Source organism: Paramisgurnus dabryanus, chromosome 8 (genome assembly GCF_030506205.2).
Source record: "Paramisgurnus dabryanus chromosome 8, PD_genome_1.1, whole genome shotgun sequence".
Classification (NCBI taxonomy): Eukaryota; Metazoa; Chordata; class Actinopteri; order Cypriniformes; family Cobitidae; genus Paramisgurnus; species Paramisgurnus dabryanus.
The window spans coordinates 9,201,074-9,216,457 of record NC_133344.1 but is presented as its reverse complement, the minus strand read 5'-3'; the positions used below and the strand labels follow the sequence as shown (position 1 = coordinate 9,216,457).

The following is a 15,384-nucleotide window of genomic DNA, read 5'->3' as shown; positions in this document are numbered from 1 at the left end:
TAGCAACGGAATAAACAAAGCCTTATATCTCCGCTTCAGAACATCATAGAGACACGGGGGTTGGACCGTTTTACTTGTGGCTTGAAGGTTGATCATTATGGGATGCCAATTTTCTCCCTAGCAACCAAACTTAGTACCCTAGCAACGGAATAAACAAAGCCTTATATCTCCGCTTCAGAACATCATAGAGACACGGGGGTTGGACCGTTTTACTTGTGGCTTGAAGGTTGATCATTATGGGATGCCAATTTCCTCCCTAGCAACCAAACTTAGTACCCTAGCAACGGAATAAACAAAGCCTTGTATCTCCGCATCAGAACATCATAGAGACACGGGGGTTGGACCGTTTTACTTGTGGCTTGAAGGTTGATTATTATGGGATGCCAATTTCCTCCCTAGCAACCAAACTTAGTACCCTAGCAACGGAATAAACAAAGCCTTATATCTCAGCATCAGAATATTGTAGAGACACGGGGGTTGGACCGTTTTACTTGTGGCTTTAAGTGTGATCATTATGGGATGCCATTTTTCTCCCTAGCAACCAAACTTAGTACCCTAGCAACGGAATAAACAAAGCCTTATATCTCCGCTTCAGAACATCATAGAGACACGGGGGTTGGACCGTTTTACTTGTGGCTTGAAGGTTGATCATTATGGGATGCCAATTTTCTCCCTAGCAACCAAACTTAGTACCCTAGCAACGGAATAAACAAAGCCTTATATCTCCGCTTCAGAACATCATAGAGACACGGGGGTTGGACCGTTTTACTTGTGGCTTGAAGGTTGATCATTATGGGATGCCAATTTTCTCCCTAGCAACCGAACTAAGTACCCTAGCAACGGAATAAACAAAGCCTTATATCTCCGCTTCAGAACATCATAGAGACACGGGGGTTGGACCGTTTTACTTGTGGCTTGAAGGTTGATCATTATGGGATGCCAATTTTCTCCCTAGCAACCAAACTTAGTACCCTAGCAACGGAATAAACAAAGCCTTATATCTCCGCTTCAGAACATCATAGAGACACTGGGGTTGGACCGTTTTACTTGTGGCTTGAAGGTTGATCATTATGGGATGCCAATTTTCTCCCTAGCAACCAAACTTAGTACCCTAGCAACGGAATAAATGTTAGCTTCATTCTAGCTTCATGCTAATCATGTTAGATTCATGCTAGCTTCATGCTAATCATGTTAGCTTCATGTTAGCTTCATGCTAATCATGTTAGCTTCATGCTAGCTTCATACTGATCATGCTAACATCATGCTAGCTTCATGCTAATCATGCTAGCTTCATGTTAATCATGCTAACTTCATGCTAATCATGCTAACAGCCAGATAGCCTACTAAAATAAACTTCTGTCAAACCATTTAAAATGTTCAGGCTACGCTTTTTCAAGCCAACATAAAGTTTGTCCTCAAACTTTAAAATCTAGTTATTATTCTTCTTCTGATCCCTACTTTTTCTGACTGTAACTCCTCCTAGAGCTTTCAAGCTACACCCACAAAACTTTACAAAACTTTTAAGACTGGTCCGTAGATTTATGCTATGACTTTTCTAACTGATGGGACCTTCCGAATTCCTAAACGGGGGGCTCAAACACCCCAAAATTTCCATTGACTTAACATTGAGACAAACTTTGACGAGTCATAGCTGCGAGTGAGAAACTTGTAGAAACTTGTGGGTTACCACATTTAAGGAGGCTGACAGGCTCTGTAAGAACATACATCACAATGGGGTGTAAGCTGTACCCCTGGGGTGTAAGAGGCCCCCAAAATTTCCCATTGACTTATAATGGGGCAGGAAACATGCCCATATAAAGGAATAAAAGCGTCCCAGATGGAATATCTTCACTTTAGAGTGTCATAGAGACACGGGGGTTGGACCGTTTTACTTGTGGCTTGAAGGTTGATCATTATGGGATGCCATTTTTCTCCCTAGCAACCAAACTTAGTACCCTAGCAACGGAATAAACAAAGCCTTATTTCTCCGCTTCAGAACATCTTAGAGACACGGGGGTTGGACCGTTTTACTTGTGGCTTGAAGGTTGATTATTATGGGATGCCAATTTCCTCCCTAGCAACCAAACTTAGTACCCTAGCAACGGAATAAACAAAGCCTTATATCTCAGCATCAGAACATTGTAGAGACACGGGGGTTGGACCGTTTTACTTGTGGCTTTAAGTGTGATCATTATGGGATGCCATTTTTCTCCCTAGCAACCAAACTTAGTACCCTAGCAACGGAATAAACAAAGCCTTATATCTCCGCTTCAGAACATCATAGAGACACGGGGGTTGGACCGTTTTACTTGTGGCTTGAAGGTTGATCATTATGGGATGCCATTTTCCTCCCTAGCAACCAAACTTAGTACCCTAGCAACGGAATAAACAAAGCCTTATTTCTCCGCTTCAGAACATCTTAGAGACACGGGGGTTGGACCGTTTTACTTGTGGCTTGAAGGTTGATTATTATGGGATGCCAATTTCCTCCCTAGCAACCAAACTTAGTACCCTAGCAACGAAATAAACAAAGCCTTATATCTCAGCATCAGAACATTGTAGAGACACGGGGGTTGGACCGTTTTACTTGTGGCTTTAAGTGTGATCATTAAGGGATGCCATTTTTCTCCCTAGCAACCAAACTTAGTACCCTAGCAACGGAATAAACAAAGCCTTATATCTCCGCTTCAGAACATCATAGAGACACGGGGGTTGGACCGTTTTACTCTTGGCTTGAAGGTTGATCATTATGGGATGCCAATTTTCTCCCTAGCAACCAAACTTAGTACCCTAGCGACGGAATAAACAAAGCCTTATATCTCCGCTTCAGAACATCATAGAGACACGGGGGTTGGACCGTTTTACTTGTGGCTTGAAGGTTGATCATTATGGGATGCCAATTTTCTCCCTAGCAACCGAACTAAGTACCCTAGCAACGGAATAAACAAAGCCTTATATCTCTGCTTCAGAACATCTTAGAGACACGGGGGTTGGACCGTTTTACTTGTGGCTTGAAGGTTGATCATTATGGGATGCCAATTTTCTCCCTAGCAACCAAACTTAGTACCCTAGCAACGGAATAAACAAAGCCTTATATCTCCGCTTCAGAACATCATAGAGACACTGGGGTTGGACCGTTTTACTTGTGGCTTGAAGGTTGATCATTATGGGATGCCAATTTTCTCCCTAGCAACCAAACTTAGTACCCTAGCAACGGAATAAATGTTAGCTTCATTCTAGCTTCATGCTAATCATGTTAGATTCATGCTAGCTTCATGCTAATCATGTTAGCTTCATGCTAATCATGTTAGCTTCATGCTAGCTTCATACTGATCATGCTAACATCATGCTAGCTTCATGCTAATCATGCTAGCTTCATGTTAATCATGCTAACTTCATGCTAATCATGCTAACAGCCAGATAGCCTACTAAAATAAACTTCTGTCAAACCATTTAAAATGTTCAGGCTACGCTTTTTCAAGCCAACATAAAGTTTGTCCTCAAACTTTAAAATCTAGTTATTATTCTTCTTCTGATCCCTACTTTTTCTGACTGTAACTCCTCCTAGAGCTTTCAAGCTACACCCACAAAACTTTACAAAACTTTTAAGACTGGTCCGTAGATTTATGCTATGACTTTTCTAACTGATGGGACCTTCCGAATTCCTAAACGGGGGGCTCAAACACCCCAAAATTTCCATTGACTTAACATTGAGACAAACTTTGACGAGTCATAGCTGCGAGTGAGAAACTTGTAGAAACTTGTGGGTTACCACATTTAAGGAGGCTGACAGGCTCTGTAAGAACATACATCACAATGGGGTGTAAGCTGTACCCCTGGGGTGTAAGAGGCCCCCAAAATTTCCCATTGACTTATAATGGGGCAGGAAACATGCCCATATAAAGGAATAAAAGCGTCCCAGATGGAATATCTTCACTTTAGAGTGTCATAGAGACACGGGGGTTGGACCGTTTTACTTGTGGCTTGAAGGTTGATCATTATGGGATGCCATTTTTCTCCCTAGCAACCAAACTTAGTACCCTAGCAACGGAATAAACAAAGCCTTATTTCTCCGCTTCAGAACATCTTAGAGACACGGGGGTTGGACCGTTTTACTTGTGGCTTGAAGGTTGATTATTATGGGATGCCAATTTCCTCCCTAGCAACCAAACTTAGTACCCTAGCAACGGAATAAACAAAGCCTTATATCTCAGCATCAGAACATTGTAGAGAAACGGGGGTTGGACCGTTTTACTTGCGGCTTTAAGTGTGATCATTATGGGATGCCATTTTTCTCCCTAGCAACCAAACTTAGTACCCTAGCAACGGAATAAACAAAGCCTTATATCTCCGCTTCAGAACATCATAGAGACACGGGGGTTGGACCGTTTTACTTGTGGCTTGAAGGTTGATCATTATGGGATGCCATTTTCCTCCCTAGCAACCAAACTTAGTACCCTAGCAACGGAATAAACAAAGCCTTATTTCTCCGCTTCAGAACATCTTAGAGACACGGGGGTTGGACCGTTTTACTTGTGGCTTTAAGTGTGATCATTATGGGATGCCATTTTTCTCCCTAGCAACCAAACTTAGTACCCTAGCAACGGAATAAACAAAGCCTTATATCTCCGCTTCAGAACATCATAGAGACACGGGGGTTGGACCGTTTTACTTGTGGCTTGAAGGTTGATCATTATGGGATGCCATTTTCCTCCCTAGCAACCAAACTTAGTACCCTAGCAACGGAATAAACAAAGCCTTATTTCTCCGCTTCAGAACATCTTAGAGACACGGGGGTTGGACCGTTTTACTTGTGGCTTGAAGGTTGATTATTATGGGATGCCAATTTCCTCCCTAGCAACCAAACTTAGTACCCTAGCAACGAAATAAACAAAGCCTTATATCTCAGCATCAGAACATTGTAGAGACACGGGGGTTGGACCGTTTTACTTGTGGCTTTAAGTGTGATCATTATGGGATGCCATTTTTCTCCCTAGCAACCAAACTTAGTACCCTAGCAACGGAATAAACAAAGCCTTATATCTCCGCTTCAGAACATCATAGAGACACGGGGGTTGGACCGTTTTACTTGTGGCTTGAAGGTTGATCATTATGGGATGCCAATTTTCTCCCTAGCAACCAAACTTAGTACCCTAGCAACGGAATAAACAAAGCCTTATTTCACCGCTTCAGAACATCTTAGAGACACGGGGGTTGGACCGTTTTACTTGTGGCTTTAAGTGTGATCATTATGGGATGCCATTTTTCTCCCTAGCAACCAAACTTAGTACCCTAGCAACGGAATAAACAAAGCCTTATATCTCCGCTTCAGAACATCATAGAGACACGGGGGTTGGACCGTTTTACTTGTGGCTTGAAGGTTGATCATTATGGGATGCCATTTTCCTCCCTAGCAACCAAACTTAGTACCCTAGCAACGGAATAAACAAAGCCTTATTTCTCCGCTTCAGAACATCTTAGAGACACGGGGGTTGGACCGTTTTACTTGTGGCTTGAAGGTTGATTATTATGGGATGCCAATTTCCTCCCTAGCAACCAAACTTAGTACCCTAGCAACGAAATAAACAAAGCCTTATATCTCAGCATCAGAACATTGTAGAGACACGGGGGTTGGACCGTTTTACTTGTGGCTTTAAGTGTGATCATTAAGGGATGCCATTTTTCTCCCTAGCAACCAAACTTAGTACCCTAGCAACGGAATAAACAAAGCCTTATATCTCCGCTTCAGAACATCATAGAGACACGGGGGTTGGACCGTTTTACTCTTGGCTTGAAGGTTGATCATTATGGGATGCCAATTTTCTCCCTAGCAACCAAACTTGGTACCCTAGCGACGGAATAAACAAAGCCTTATATCTCCGCTTCAGAACATCATAGAGACACGGGGGTTGGACCGTTTTACTTGTGGCTTGAAGGTTGATCATTATGGGATGCCAATTTTCTCCCTAGCAACCGAACTAAGTACCCTAGCAACGGAATAAACAAAGCCTTATATCTCTGCTTCAGAACATCTTAGAGACACGGGGGTTGGACCGTTTTACTTGTGGCTTGAAGGTTGATCATTATGGGATGCCAATTTTCTCCCTAGCAACCAAACTTAGTACCCTAGCAACGGAATAAACAAAGCCTTATATCTCCGCTTCAGAACATCATAGAGACACTGGGGTTGGACCGTTTTACTTGTGGCTTGAAGGTTGATCATTATGGGATGCCAATTTTCTCCCTAGCAACCAAACTTAGTACCCTAGCAACGGAATAAATGTTAGCTTCATTCTAGCTTCATGCTAATCATGTTAGATTCATGCTAGCTTCATGCTAATCATGTTAGCTTCATGCTAATCATGTTAGCTTCATGCTAGCTTCATACTGATCATGCTAACATCATGCTAGCTTCATGCTAATCATGCTAGCTTCATGTTAATCATGCTAACTTCATGCTAATCATGCTAACAGCCAGATAGCCTACTAAAATAAACTTCTGTCAAACCATTTAAAATGTTCAGGCTACGCTTTTTCAAGCCAACATAAAGTTTGTCCTCAAACTTTAAAATCTAGTTATTATTCTTCTTCTGATCCCTACTTTTTCTGACTGTAACTCCTCCTAGAGCTTTCAAGCTACACCCACAAAACTTTACAAAACTTTTAAGACTGGTCCGTAGATTTATGCTATGACTTTTCTAACTGATGGGACCTTCCGAATTCCTAAACGGGGGGCTCAAACACCCCAAAATTTCCATTGACTTAACATTGAGACAAACTTTGACGAGTCATAGCTGCGAGTGAGAAACTTGTAGAAACTTGTGGGTTACCACATTTAAGGAGGCTGACAGGCTCTGTAAGAACATACATCACAATGGGGTGTAAGCTGTACCCCTGGGGTGTAAGAGGCCCCCAAAATTTCCCATTGACTTATAATGGGGCAGGAAACATGCCCATATAAAGGAATAAAAGCGTCCCAGATGGAATATCTTCACTTTAGAGTGTCATAGAGACACGGGGGTTGGACCGTTTTACTTGTGGCTTGAAGGTTGATCATTATGGGATGCCATTTTTCTCCCTAGCAACCAAACTTAGTACCCTAGCAACGGAATAAACAAAGCCTTATTTCTCCGCTTCAGAACATCTTAGAGACACGGGGGTTGGACCGTTTTACTTGTGGCTTGAAGGTTGATTATTATGGGATGCCAATTTCCTCCCTAGCAACCAAACTTAGTACCCTAGCAACGGAATAAACAAAGCCTTATATCTCAGCATCAGAACATTGTAGAGACACGGGGGTTGGACCGTTTTACTTGTGGCTTGAAGGTTGATCATTATGGGATGCCATTTTCCTCCCTAGCAACCAAACTTAGTACCCTAGCAACGGAATAAACAAAGCCTTATTTCTCCGCTTCAGAACATCTTAGAGACACGGGGGTTGGACCGTTTTACTTGTGGCTTGAAGGTTGATTATTATGGGATGCCAATTTCCTCCCTAGCAACCAAACTTAGTACCCTAGCAACGGAATAAACAAAGCCTTATATCTCAGCATCAGAACATTGTAGAGAAACGGGGGTTGGACCGTTTTACTTGCGGCTTTAAGTGTGATCATTATGGGATGCCATTTTTCTCCCTAGCAACCAAACTTAGTACCCTAGCAACGGAATAAACAAAGCCTTATATCTCCGCTTCAGAACATCATAGAGACACGGGGGTTGGACCGTTTTACTTGTGGCTTGAAGGTTGATCATTATGGGATGCCATTTTCCTCCCTAGCAACCAAACTTAGTACCCTAGCAACGGAATAAACAAAGCCTTATTTCTCCGCTTCAGAACATCTTAGAGACACGGGGGTTGGACCGTTTTACTTGTGGCTTTAAGTGTGATCATTATGGGATGCCATTTTTCTCCCTAGCAACCAAACTTAGTACCCTAGCAACGGAATAAACAAAGCCTTATATCTCCGCTTCAGAACATCATAGAGACACGGGGGTTGGACCGTTTTACTTGTGGCTTGAAGGTTGATCATTATGGGATGCCATTTTCCTCCCTAGCAACCAAACTTAGTACCCTAGCAACGGAATAAACAAAGCCTTATTTCTCCGCTTCAGAACATCTTAGAGACACGGGGGTTGGACCGTTTTACTTGTGGCTTGAAGGTTGATTATTATGGGATGCCAATTTCCTCCCTAGCAACCAAACTTAGTACCCTAGCAACGAAATAAACAAAGCCTTATATCTCAGCATCAGAACATTGTAGAGACACGGGGGTTGGACCGTTTTACTTGTGGCTTTAAGTGTGATCATTATGGGATGCCATTTTTCTCCCTAGCAACCAAACTTAGTACCCTAGCAACGGAATAAACAAAGCCTTATATCTCCGCTTCAGAACATCATAGAGACACGGGGGTTGGACCGTTTTACTTGTGGCTTGAAGGTTGATCATTATGGGATGCCAATTTTCTCCCTAGCAACCAAACTTAGTACCCTAGCGACGGAATAAACAAAGCCTTATATCTCCGCTTCAGAACATCATAGAGACACGGGGGTTGGACCGTTTTACTTGTGGCTTGAAGGTTGATCATTATGGGATGCCAATTTTCTCCCTAGCAACCGAACTAAGTACCCTAGCAACGGAATAAACAAAGCCTTATATCTCCGCTTCAGAACATCATAGAGACACGGGGGTTGGACCGTTTTACTTGTGGCTTGAAGGTTGATCATTATGGGATGCCAATTTTCTCCCTAGCAACCAAACTTAGTACCCTAGCAACGGAATAAACAAAGCCTTATATCTCCGCTTCAGAACATCATAGAGACACGGGGGTTGGACCGTTTTACTTGTGGCTTGAAGGTTGATCATTATGGGATGCCATTTTTCTCCCTAGCAACCAAACCTAGTACCTTAGCAACGGAATAAACAAAGCCTTATTTCTCCGCTTCAGAACATCTTAGAGACACGGGGGTTGGACCGTTTTACTTGTGGCTTGAAGGTTGATTATTATGGGATGCCAATTTCCTCCCTAGCAACCAAACTTAGTACCCTAGCAACGGAATAAACAAAGCCTTATATCTCAGCATCAGAACATTGTAGAGACACGGGGGTTGGACCGTTTTACTTGTGGCTTTAAGTGTGATCATTATGGGATGCCATTTTTCTCCCTAGCAACCAAACTTAGTACCCTAGCAACGGAATAAACAAAGCCTTATATCTCCGCTTCAGAACATCATAGAGACACGGGGGTTGGACCGTTTTACTTGTGGCTTGAAGTGTGATCATTATGGGATGCCATTTTTCTCCCTAGCAACCAAACTTAGTACCCTAGCAACGGAATAAACAAAGCCTTATATCTCCGCTTCAGAACATCATAGAGACACGGGGGTTGGACCGTTTTACTTGTGGCTTGAAGGTTGATCATTATGGGATGCCAATTTTCTCCCTAGCAACCAAACTTAGTACCCTAGCGACGGAATAAACAAAGCCTTATATCTCCGCTTCAGAACATCATAGAGACACGGGGGTTGGACCGTTTTACTTGTGGCTTGAAGGTTGATCATTATGGGATGCCAATTTTCTCCCTAGCAACCGAACTAAGTACCCTAGCAACGGAATAAACAAAGCCTTATATCTCCGCTTCAGAACATCATAGAGACACGGGGGTTGGACCGTTTTACTTGTGGCTTGAAGGTTGATCATTATGGGATGCCAATTTTCTCCCTAGCAACCAAACTTAGTACCCTAGCAACGGAATAAACAAAGCCGTATATCTCCGCTTCAGAACATCATAGAGACACGGGGGTTGGACCGTTTTACTTGTGGCTTGAAGGTTGATCATTATGGGATGCCAATTTTCTCCCTAGCAACCAAACTTAGTACCCTAGCAATGGAATAAATGTTAGCTTCATTCTAGCTTCATGCTAATCATGTTAGCTTCATGCTAGCTTCATGCTAATCATGCTAGCATCATGCTAGCTTCATGCTAATCATGTTAGCTTCATGTTAGCTTCATGCTAATCATGTTAGCTTCATGCTAGCTTCATACTGATCATGCTAACATCGTGCTAGCTTCATGCTAATCATGCTAACTTCATGCTAATCATGCTAACAGCCAGATAGCCTACTAAAATAAACTTCTGTCAAACCATTTTAAATGTTCAGGCTACGCTTTTTCAAGCCAACATAAAGTTTGTCCTCAAACTTTAAAATCTAGTTATTATTATTCTTCTTCTGATCCCTACTTTTTCTGACTGTAACTCCTCCTAGAGCTTTCAAGCTACACCCACAAAACTTTACAAAACTTTTAAGACTGGTCCGTAGATTTATGCTATGACTTTTCTAACTGATGGGACCTTCCGAATTCCTAAACAGGGGGCTCAAACACCCCAAAATTTCCATTGACTTAACATTGAGACAAACTTTGACGAGTCATAGCTGCGAGTGAGAAACTTGTAGAAACTTGTGGGTTACCACATTTAAGGAGGCTGACAGGCTCTGTAAGAACATACATCACAATGGGGTGTAAGCTGTACCCCTGGGGTGTAAGAGGCCCCCAAAATTTCCCATTGACTTATAATGGGGCAGGAAACATGCCCATATAAAGGAATAAAAGCGTCCCAGATGGAATATCTTCACTTTAGAGTGTCGTAGAGACATGGGGGTTGGACCGTTTTACTTGTGGCTTGAAGGTTGATCATTATGGGATGCCATTTTTCTCCCTAGCAACCAAACTTAGTACCCTAGCAACGGAATAAACAAAGCCTTATTTCTCCGCTTCAGAACATCTTAGAGACACGGGGGTTGGACCGTTTTACTTGTGGCTTGAAGGTTGATTATTATGGGATGCCAATTTCCTCCCTAGCAACCAAACTTAGTACCCTAGCAACGGAATAAACAAAGCCTTATATCTCCGCTTCAGAACATCATAGAGACACGGGGGTTGGACCGTTTTACTTGTGGCTTGAAGGTTGATCATTATGGGATGCCATTTTTCTCCCTAGCAACCAAACTTAGTACCCTAGCAACGGAATAAACAAAGTCTTATTTCTCCGCTTCAGAACATCTTAGAGACACGGGGGTTGGACCGTTTTACTTGTGGCTTGAAGGTTGATTATTATGGGATGCCAATTTCCTCCCTAGCAACCAAACTTAGTACCCTAGCAACGGAATAAACAAAGCCTTATATCTCAGCATCAGAACATTGTAGAGACACGGGGGATGGACCGTTTTACTTGTGGCTTTAAGTGTGATCATTATGGGATGCCATTTTTCTCCCTAGCAACCAAACTTAGTACCCTAGCAACGGAATAAACAAAGCCTTATATCTCCGCTTCAGAACATCATAGAGACACGGGGGTTGGACCGTTTTACTTGTGGCTTGAAGGTTGATCATTATGGGATGCCAATTTTCTCCCTAGCAACCAAACTTAGTACCCTAGCAACGGAATAAACAAAGCCTTATATCTCCGCTTCAGAACATCATAGAGACATGGGGGTTGGAACGTTTTACTTGTGGCTTGAAGGTTGATCATTATGGGATGCCAATTTTCTCCCTAGCAACCAAACTTAGTACCCTAGCAACGGAATAAACAAAGTCTTTTATCTCCGCTTCAGAACATCTTAGAGACACGGGGGTTTGACCGTTTTACTTGTAGATTGAAGGTTGATCATTATGGGATGCCAATTTTCTCCCTAGCAACCAAACTTAGTACCCTAGCAACGGAATAAACAAAGCCTTATATCTCCGCTTCAGAACATTATAGAGACACGGGGGTTGGACCGTTTTACTTGTGGCTTGAAGGTTGATCATTATGAGATGCCAATTTTCTCCCTAGCAACCAAACTTAGTACCCTAGCAACGGAATAAACAAAGCCTTATATCTCCGCTTCAGAACATCATAGAGACACGGGAGTTGGACCGTTTTACTTGTGGCTTGAAGGTTGATCATTATGGGATGCCAATTTTCTCCCTAGCAACCAAACTTAGTACCCTAGCAACGGAATAAACAAAGCCTTATATCTCCGCTTCAGAACATCATAGAGACATGGGGGTTGGACCGTTTTACTTGTGGCTTGAAGGTTGATCATTATGGGATGCCAATTTTCTCCCTAGCAACCAAACTTAGTACCCTAGCAACGGAATAAACAAAGCCTTTTATCTCCGCTTCAGAACATCTTAGAGACACGGGGGTTTGACCGTTTTACTTGTGGCTTGAAGGTTGATCATTATGGGATGCCAATTTTCTCCCTAGCAACCAAACTTAGTACCCTAGCAACGGAATAAACAAAGCCTTATATCTCCGCTTCAGAACATCATAGAGACACGGGGGTTGGACCGTTTTACTTGTGGCTTGAAGGTTGATCATTATGGGATGCCAATTTTCTCCCTAGCAACCAAACTTAGTACCCTAGCAACGGAATAAACAAAGCCTTATATCTCCGCTTCAGAACATCATAGAGACATGGGGGTTGGACCGTTTTACTTGTGGCTTGAAGGTTGATCATTATTGGATGCCAATTTTCTCCCTAGCAACCAAACTTAGTACCCTAGCAACGGAATAAACAAAGCCTTATATCTCCGCTTCAGAACATCATAGAGACACGGGGGTTGGACCGTTTTACTTGTGGCTTGAAGGTTGATCATTATGGGATGCCAATTTTCTCCCTAGCAACCAAACTTAGTACCCTAGCAACGGAATAAATGTTAGCTTCATTCTAGCTTCATGCTAATCATGTTAGCTTCATGCTAGCTTCATGCTAATCATGCTAGCATCATGCTAGCTTCATGCTAATCATGTTAGCTTCATGTTAGCTTCATGCTAATCATGTTAGCTTCATGCTAGCTTCATACTGATCATGCTAACATCATGCTAGCTTCATGCTAATCATGCTAGCTTCATGCCAATCATGCTAACTTCATGCTAATCATGCTAACAGCCAGATAGCCTACTAAAATAAACTTCTGTCAAACCATTTTAAATGTTCAGGCTACGCTTTTTCAAGCCAACATAAAGTTTGTCCTCAAACTTTAATATCTAGTTTTTGATGATATTGGATAGCCATACATTTAAAGCAACTAAACACCTGCTTTTTTACTTCCATGACTAAAAGAAAACGGTTTTTAAAGGTTTTAATAAAAAAAGTGAAAAACAACACAATTATTTAACATTAATTTTAAACTGGGGATCTTCTTCCTCCGCTTAGTTTTTCAGTTTACAAAGTACGTCATCTAAATAGGGATTAAACATAGCGCCAGCGCAACTGGCTTTTAAAGGGGATGAGATCTGAGACTCTCATTGGTTTATTGCACGTTATGCCCGAAATACTCCCATTACTCATTAAAAAATTAGGACCAACCCTTTTCGAACATGCGCTCGGCGCACAAACCATTTTTCCTGTCGTTAAATTAGCAAAAGTGGATTCAGACACGCCCAAAGACCGTGCGCAGTGTGCTTTATACAATGCACTAAGATAATTAAAATAGGGCCCTATAATTTTGACACATACAAAAAATTGTTGGCTATCCCTGTGTGATACGTGACTGGTTTTGTGGTCTAGTGTCACGTGTTTAAAGAACAATCCTTAACATTAAGACCAGGAACATATTTTAGATTAAAACTTAAGATTTTGTGTTGACTTTCAAGTGAACATTTTCCATTCTACTTTCATATTCTTAAGACTCTAAGACATTTTTAGGAAGACCGAGTAACCTGTAGATGTGCGTTTTCTTTTTTTTAACAAATCCGCATGCATATAGCTTGGGTGCTCTGTTGTTGCCAGGATGACCAGCTGGCTATCAGTGGTGGTCACATGCAATATGTGTTGATTAGTGACGATGGATAAAGGCCAAATATACCACTGTGACACAAACACACACACACACAAAGGAATCTCATAAATGCTTGATGAATAAACTCAAAAAATGAAAATATAAATTTATGAATATAAGTTTATATTATATAAACATAAATTTATCATTGCTTAACTTTACTCAAAATTTTATCAAAAAACCTCATGCAGTTTAGTCCTAGCGTCATTTATTTTCTCACTGCTTTTTGTGCTATAGTTGTTGGCTATTAAGACAAAATGTTTAATGCTCCCTCATTTGCAAGTTGCTTTGGATTAAATCTGCTACATAAATAAGGGTAAATGTAGTGCAAAAATGAAAATGACTTTTGCATAATTTTCTTGTCAGTTGGATACATCTCTTCTCCATCATTAAAATTTCATTATTGTTGTATGTTCTGAACATTATCCTTTTTACATGATTGTTTTATTTTTAATTCCCATTGTTGTGATTTCCATCACATGAGAATAATTTCATTAAAATATATCAAATTGTAATGATTATCATTTATAACTACAATGCATAATATATTAAAGGGCCCCTAATCTAGGTGTTTTCAGCAATATAAAAATAGTCTCTGGTACCCCCAGAATGTGTCTGTAAAGTTTGGGCCTAAAATACACCACAGATCTTTCACTATACGCTGTTAAACATGGCTTTTTGTGGCTGCAATGAAAAACGTGCTGTTTTGTGTGTGTCTCTATTCACCTCCATGTATGCAAAGTAGGGGGAGGAGCGCATACACATGTGCTTTGGATTACATTAAAACATGTGTCTCTGGCAGAAGGTTGAACAACGCGCTCATATAGGTGGAGTCTGTGAGTGGTCATGGGTGGGGGTAATCAATGTGACATCACATTGATGGAGCATCCCCAACAGCCTGTTTTGTGTGACTGTTGTGGTGTAAAGGAGATTACACAAAGAAGAATAGATGAATTTGTATAATAACAGGATGTTTCTGCACACACACTGGCGACTCATTTTCTGCTAGACACACATTTAAAAGTGTATTTTTTAGGTTAGGGGGGCTTTAAAGGTCTCAATTTTGTATTTGTCCTTTATATTAGAGGTGAAATAGAAAATGGAAATTTTTGCACAGGTTTTGTGAGATCCACTGAAACTCTTTTCTCTCTGTCTTTATTTTGGTCAAAAGTTCAAACATCGGTGTATTGCAAAAGTAGATTTACTCTCAGTGAAAAGAGATGTAATCCTCTTAGTCCGTTGTATTAAATAATGTGTGTCAGTGTCTACATATGTTGCTCATCAGTGTTTTTCATCTTAGAATTGACTTTATTTCTGTCTGTGAATGTTATGACTCTTACAATCTCTCTACTCCCATATCTGTTGACAGGATTGAAATTCCAGACTAAGCAGACAAAACATTCATATCTAAATTCATGTGTGAATGAGGATTTCCTCAGGCCAGGTAAGTTCTAGTTTCAGCTTCAAATAAGATTTTTTAGCCGCATTAGCGTTACAATGTACTAACAAACACATTTAGAAAAGGGTATGCTTGACCAGTCAGTCAGTGGCTGTGGG

General features: G+C 41.3%; 1 long non-coding RNA gene across 1 annotated transcript in view; it reads left to right on the top strand.

Moving 5' to 3' along the window:
* Positions 1-15,384, top strand: part of LOC135771875 (uncharacterized) — a 41,768-nt gene that overhangs the window by 13,118 nt on the left and 13,266 nt on the right. Inside the window, exon 2 of the long non-coding RNA XR_010543106.2 lies at positions 15,197-15,271. This is a non-coding gene — a long non-coding RNA (uncharacterized lncRNA). The remainder of the gene's footprint in view (positions 1-15,196; positions 15,272-15,384) is intronic.